General features: G+C 42.1%; 1 long non-coding RNA gene across 1 annotated transcript; it reads right to left on the reverse strand.

Moving 5' to 3' along the window:
- Positions 1–463: 463 nt before the first annotated feature.
- On the reverse strand, positions 464–2,586 carry LOC147989952 (uncharacterized). Its single transcript, XR_015618363.1, has 3 exons — positions 2,033–2,586; positions 1,749–1,937; positions 464–1,145 (listed from the first exon to the last, which is right to left on the reverse strand). It is a non-coding gene; the product is annotated as an uncharacterized LOC147989952 (long non-coding RNA).
- Between the last annotated feature and the right edge of the window lie 5,057 nt (positions 2,587–7,643).

Here is a 7,643-nt window from a genome sequence, read left to right on the forward strand (position 1 = left end):
GATGCTTGCTAAGAAGGTCTGCAATATGCACTGGATTGTTGCTTGCCAGATGACTGGAAGATGGGTACTTCATCCTCTCTTGTTTGTTCATTTGAAGCAAGATAAATAAGATTCATGCATTGTAATGAAAACTGCAGATTTAGCTAAACACAACTGATGGTGTAATATCTCTTCCTATGAGCAGCAGTAATGGTATCTTCTGTAGGAGTAATAAGGCATTGCTGCATAAATATACTTGACTTTCAAATGAGCGTGTCAAGAGGTGTAATTAGTGTCGATCCCTACTCTAGGATATCTGGTTCCTGTACTATTTGAAACTTATCAATCAGATGTACAGAATAACAAAAATTTGCTAGATAAGCTAACGTTACAAGGGGAAGTAAACATTAAACATTTCATATAGTGATTTGGAATATCTGATATGTCATCATCGTGTGTTTCCTATTGTAGATAAATTTGCTTGCAATCCGTAATTACTTCGGAGACAATCTTTTACTCTTTTCTGTCTTGCTCTTGTTCAGCATAGGATGTATATCATTATCACTATCATGGTGTATTGTTGCCATTGAGGAATCTTCCCATGTAGCAAATTTACCTAGGAAATACAAAACTTTGGCATATCACCATCAGGTGCAGACGTACTCTTTCTCCCAAATACTACAGCAGTATCCCTACAATCAGATGTACAAAAATTTGCTTGCTAAAAAACTAATCAATAATTCATGAAATTTAACTGGATTAATTAAGGATCAAGCCACTCACCTTGTGGCTACAATCGACCAGATTCATCTCTCCACGTTCCTGCATGTGAAGAATTGATCATTGCCCCAAGTCAAAACTACTGCATGCCTTATATATGAAGCCCTTACTCAAAATTCGGAAAATATGCAGAATATCCATTTTTATTGACATAGCTATCTGCAGTCCTAGACAAAATGTGACCATAATCCACACTACTACACATGAATTACTATATAGCTACCTTATGGGGGCCTATATGCCTGATCCTCATATCTTCTTGTTTGGCAAAGAGTTCACAATTTGCACTTAGTCTTGAATGGAGAAGATTGCACATGCTATTGTACAACTGGGCAATGGTGTGGAGCTCCATAAGCGACGCCGGTGACTCCAACTGTCCTTCTCGCCTATGCATCCCGACAGAGAAGCTTTAGAAACTATAATCTGTCTACTCCTTGTTCAGTATCAGTAATGAACATATTATTACACAAATTAATTTAACAAAACTGGATTCTCTTTTTTGGTGATGAAACTGTAGCAACATTGGCCCGGTTTTGTCAATACTGCAAAAGAGGGGGATAGTTGATCGTTGGAAACACCATTGACGCAGGCTTGACGCGCAACTGGGTTATAGATCAATTATCTTCCCACTTCAGTAACAACATGATCTTGTACTTGCTTTTTGAAAATCATGGACGAACAACCTGTGATCTGGTACCAATTTTTGGCACAACCATGAACTCCCAAAGTGATTCACCAGAGTGCTTTATGCTTTATGACAGGTATGCACATATAAGATGGATTTCTTCTGAACCGATTGGAAGCATACGGCAACATGGGCGTACACAAGCGCTAGCCTAAGCATGCAGGTAGATATTATAGAATCTTGTTGATGCAAGTGTGCAAGGATGTAATATTCATGACCGAGCGCAACGTCGGTGGATCTGTATCTTTGGGTTCAGAATTTTGAAAGAAAGGGGATGTGGGAAACAATAAGAGGGGAGCTCTACCTCCATCAGCACTTTCCCGGTCGTTGGCGTCGTGATTCCAGCTACGGCCGCTGCAGACGATGACGGGCAGCAGCCGCCGACGTCTTAAGGGCGCAGCTATGCACAACTTCCTGATGAGCACCGTGGACTGGATGCTCTGGAGGTTGCGTCCTCGAGTGCCTTGAGATTTTCCTGCTACTGCTTGACGTACTTAGTTGGCCAATCAGTTCAGAAAAATATTTGGTCAATCAGTTCAGAAAATTATTTTATTGCATATGTACGTATGTGCAAGAAGAGGAGCCGACCTTCTTGAGGCCGGGGATGACGGTGGATAGCTCAACGAATTGTCGGTTGATCTTCTCCCGGCGCTTCCGCTTCTGCTCCGCTGCAAGAGAGAGGGGCGGCAGGGGCAGAACTGAAGGACGGCGAAGAGGGAGCGGCGGGTCTGCGGGTAGACCAGACGGGGTCGGCAGCGAGAGTCTCCATGCAGGACGGACGGCTGGCGAGGGGCGGTGATGAGGGGAGGAGGCGGTAGGGCGCCGGGGAGGTTAGGGATGGAGCAAATCTGTGCGAATTCAAGGAGAGGGAGGTTGAGGATGATCCTAAAATTACGGATCACATCGGGCATCAGGGGGAGTGCCCGACTATGGTCTGCCGCGGCAGAACATTGAATCACAGCCGTTCAATTGGCTGGCAGACCATCGGGTCATTATATACTGTTAGATTTGACTAAATGGATTAGATCTGAGGGTTTTGATTATTCTGTGTACATTTGTTTGGGTGGTTGTAAAATAACTCTAGTTTGCTCTTTTAATAGTAGTAGAGAAGTAGAGATAACCAGTGATCCCTCTCATCCATCACACACAACGCCCAACTAGCTAGAGCCTAACTGTTCCACTGAGGGCGTAGGATATAGCTGTCTCGCCCAACCGTTTCTTAGTATATGGGCTGCATGTTGCAATTTGGCCCAGTACTATTTGTTTAATCTTTCTCTTTTCTTTTTGGACAGATTGCAGTTTTAAGTCACTCGAACATTATCCTTGAAACTCTACCCATAAAATAACTGGTGATATTAATTATTATTAGTCATCCTACGGGCAGCAGTATGCTACACTACTACTCAAATGCCAATAACATGCCAAAATCTTTGTAGCTACTATATTCTATCCAATCCAGTTGAAACTGAAATAGTTTCTTGATCTTTTATTCTTCCTCTTCTTTTGGGTCTGGGGGTTAGCATATATTATTTAATGTAGGGGTGGATGCCGGACTTGTTTCGACCTTGTTCAGATTAATTTGACATGCTGATCCCCCGCCTCGGAAAATGTCACAAATGTTGTACATGATCATGTTTCACATGGTTTTCCTTATAAAAGCTCCTTCAGAAATGCATAAATAGACATATGACACAGACGTGGTGCGTAGGTGGATAATACCATGAGGGAGTTACACATTGATAAAAAAGGTAGCACGAACATAATGCATTTTTGTCATGTGGGGCGGGTAGCGGCAATGAAAGAGGAGTCTAACATGGTGGCAAAGTGTAGGAACGACGGGCTGTATTGGCTGAAATAATAATGGGCCAAATCGATCGTATAACTATGACGATCCAAGTTTCTTCATAATTATTTTTTTCAAAAATTCCGCCAGCGCATTCTAGTTCGGCCTGAGCATAATACAAATAGCACTTGATGGGCCGACCATTTGCGATGGACTAGGTTTGTCATACAGTATCGCCACGTCGGACATAAGGATGCTTACGTGGACATAGGTACATTCATACTTGGCACCAAGTCACCGAGTTCCATGATGGTTCATACCACATCATATCAAGGCAAGACAGAAGATTAATGTTTTTAGCACGATGAAAGTTAAATCCTGCTTTAGTATTTTTTTTCTAGATTCAAGATATATCTACCATAGAGAACAATTATGTGGTAGATGTGAAATCATATGCATCACATAACATTGTTGTCGTGGTATATGTCAACCCATATGCCACAAAAACTTGTGATCCGTGGTATATTCAATCACAATTGGTAGTTCATAGTAAAGTGCTCTGGAGGCTAAAATTCATACTTCCACCAAAGGAAAAAACTGTGTTAGATCAGCAAATTTCTTATTGTGAAGTTCCATATACAAGGCCTCGGTCCCATTCAGAAAATATCCCTTTTTGTGCCGCTGAAGGGTGCTTAGGATATATAAATAACCTTATGGGTGATTCACACAAACAATGAATGCTTATCTCTATGCCAATTGTTTGGTGCCATAACAACAACCACAAGAATAATAGGTTGCTCTTCCATTATCTATATATTTTTCTTAATTGTGTGACACTCACCATTAAGAAGTATTTCCATGAGAACAAATAGATTATGTCTATTACCTTGCTCTAGATCAAAGGCATACAATCTCATGCATAAATAAATCAGTCCGAAACAGTATATGATGAATTATTTATTGATAACTTCAAGTCCACTTAGCATAGTTCAATATAAGTTCTATTTAAGGAAACAAATCTTGCAGTTGCAAAAGCCACCGATTTGCCTATCACACCGAAGCTGGCGGACCTTGTCACCCCAGTCCAATGAGCATATCTTTTTGCATGATCGTTCGGTGCAGAGCACGAGCAGATAGCGTTCCCACTTACAATTCTCTGTGTACCATAAAGATAATAAAAGTCACGCATAATAGTGCGAAGTTTGTCATGATGGCACGACTTGTTACACCACTGCATAGAAGTTTCAAACTGCCGGAAAGCTAATAGACATACAAGAATGTGCTTTAACATATTTAAAAAAATCCGAAGTCAATATTTTCTTAAAATGTTATGTTGATATTTCTAGGTTCATCCTTTGAAATAAATTATGCCCTAGGCAATCTAATCAAAAACAACAAAAGAGAGAACAAACCTGCATAAGTAGTGCTTCCTAACAACACACCACTAGTAGAAAAAGGGTCAAATGTGAGACACATTAGTCCCGGTTTGTAATAGAACCGATATTAATGTGTCCATTAGTGCCTGTTCCAACGGCTAGGCGGGAGGAGATCTTTAGCACCGGTTCGTGGCGAATCTTTAGCACCGGTTCGTGCCACGAACCGGTACTAATAAGAGTGGTGGCAGGATGTTGTCAGAGTGGGGCCCCTCCAGAACCTTTAGTACCGGTTCGTGTCATGAACCGGTACTAAAGGTCGTCCTATATAAACCCTTCGTCCACCAGCACTATGTTCTTCCCCCTTTCCCCTCTCCCTCTCCTCTGTTCTTCCCTTCTTCCTCTCGAGTTCATCATAAAATTTGCCCCAAATTTGTCAAGATTTGCAGGCCCCCATCCATTCAAATGATCACAAAGGTTAGCAACTTTGTCCTTTCATCTCTCATTGCTAGATTAGCTCTTGCAGTGGTTTATATAGTGATTAATTGTGGGTTTTAGTAATTTGGGAGGAATTATATGTGGTAGTATTTGATTTATATGCAAATTGAGGTCAAAATAACACTTAGTTTGCATATGTAGGTGTGGTTTACTTAGTGCCTTCTAAATCTCCGTCGTAACCACCGTCGATCGCCCGCACCGTCCCGTCCCCGGCACCACCTTGTGGTGAGCTTCTTGTTCATGAAATTTTATATAAAAAATTGATGTTTGTGTGATTTGGATATATAGTTACTCATATAATTATCTTACCCGTACGTTGTTTGTTATACATAGTGCCATGGTTTTGATATCCGTCCCCGTTAGCCCTCGTCCTTGTTATGATTCAGATGTGGTATATTCTCTTTTAAAACTATTTGTTGCATTTCGTGTTTATGACAAATTATGCCCATCAAGCTGACATAGATATTTGTATGTAGGAGGTAGTTGAACCGAAAATTCCAACCGACCCTATTATCGAGAGGTTAAATTTAGTTGAAAGAGAAAATGAGGATTTGAAAGAAAAATTGAAAAGAATTGAGGGGGAGAAGATGGAATTGGAGTTGCATGTTGCCGATGTCGTCGATGATCACAAGATTAAGATGGAGAAAATGCGCTTGAAGATTAGAAAGATTAGAAAATATGGCGTTCATAGTGAGGCTCGGTATCATTATGCTGTTGGATCAATTGTTACCTTAGTTGCGATCTTGATCGCATTTGTTGTTGCATTTAAATTCTTTAGCTAGAGAGCTATTTGTTTGTTGCATTTAAGTGTTGTATGAACTTTATGTATTGTATTAATTTGGTGTTTTCGGTGCTGTGTATTGAAGATGAGCCGGCAATGGATGTACGATGACCGATGCTCTCCCGAGTTCATTAATGGCGTGCATACTTTTCTGCTTGCGGCCGAGGCAAACAAGCGGGCGGATGGTTTTATGCCTTGTCCATGTGCTGGCTGTAAGAATGGTCACAATTACTCTACGTCAAGAACCATTCACGTCCACCTGTTTGAGTCCGGTTTCATGCCCCACTATAATGTTTGGACCAAGCACGGAGAAAGAGGGGTTATGACGGAAGAGAATGAAGAAGAAGAGGACGACGACAGCTATCCTGGCCATGGGTTCCCTGAATACGATGATACAACAATGAGGGAAGAAGCTGAGCCGGTAATGCGGGAAGAAGCTAAGCCGGCAATGCGGGAAGAAGCTGAAGAAGAGGCATCAGACGAGCCCGTTGATGATCTAGGTCGGGCCATTGCTGATGCAAAGAAAAACTGCACAAGTGATTTGGAGAAGAAGAAGTTGCAGCGCATGTTAGAGGATCACAAAAAATTGTTATACCCGAATTGCGTAGGTGACAAGAAAAAGCTGGGCACCACACTGGAATTGCTGCAATGGAAGGCAGAGAATGGTGTATCTGACAAGGGATTTGGAAAGTTGCTGGTAATGATAAAGAATATGCTTCCAAAGGACAACGAATTGCCCGAGAGTACGTACGAAGCAAAGAAGGCTGTCTGCCCTCTAGGGTTAGAGGTGCAGAAGATACGTGCATGCCCTAATGATTGCATCCTCTACCGCGGTGATTACGAGGATTTGAACGCTTGCCCGGTATGCGGTGCATTGCGCTATAAGATCAGCCGCGATGACCCTGGTGATGTCGAGGGCGAGCGCCCCAGGAAGAAGATTCCTGCCAAGGTGATGTGGTATGCTCCTATAATACCACGGTTGAAACGTTTGTTCCAAAACAAAGAGCATGCCAAGGCGATGCGATGGCACAGAGAAGACCGTAAGAAAGACGGAAAGTTGAGAGTACCCGCTGACGGGTCGCAGTGGAGAAAAATCGAGAGAAAGTACGGGAAGGATTTTGCAGATGACGCAAGGAACGTATGGTTTGGTCTAAGCGCAGATGCCATTAATCCTTTTGGGGAGCAGAGCAGCAACCATAGCACCTGGCCTGTGACTCTATGTTTGTATAACCTTCCTCCTTGGTTGTGCATGAAGCGGAAGTTCATTATGATGCCAGTGCTCATCCAAGGCCCTAAGAAACCCGGCAACGATATTGATGTGTACCTAAGGCCAATTAGTTGAAGAACTCTTACAGCTGTGGAATGGAACAGGTGTACGTGCGTGGGTGTTGGAAATATGCCCTAGAGGCAATACTAAAATGATTATTATATTTCCTTGTTCATGATAATTGTCTATTATTCATGCTATAATTGTATTGTCCGGAAATCGTAATACATGTGTGAATACATAGACCATAATGTGTCCCTAGTGAGCCTCTAGTTGACTAGCTCGTTGATCAACAGATAGTCATGGTTTCCTGGCTATGGACATGGGGATATCATTGATAACGGGATCACACCATTAGGAGAATGATGTGATGGACAAGACCCAAACCTAAGCATAGCACAAAGATCGTGTAGTTCGTTTGCTGTAGCTTTTCTGGATGTCAAGTATCATTTCCTTAGACCATGAGATTGTGCAACTCCCGAATACCATAGGAGTGC

The sequence above is a fragment of the Triticum urartu genome, chromosome 1A (assembly GCF_056163025.1).
Source record: "Triticum urartu cultivar PI428250 chromosome 1A, HENAU_Tu73, whole genome shotgun sequence".
NCBI classification, from domain to species: Eukaryota; Viridiplantae; Streptophyta; class Magnoliopsida; order Poales; family Poaceae; genus Triticum; species Triticum urartu.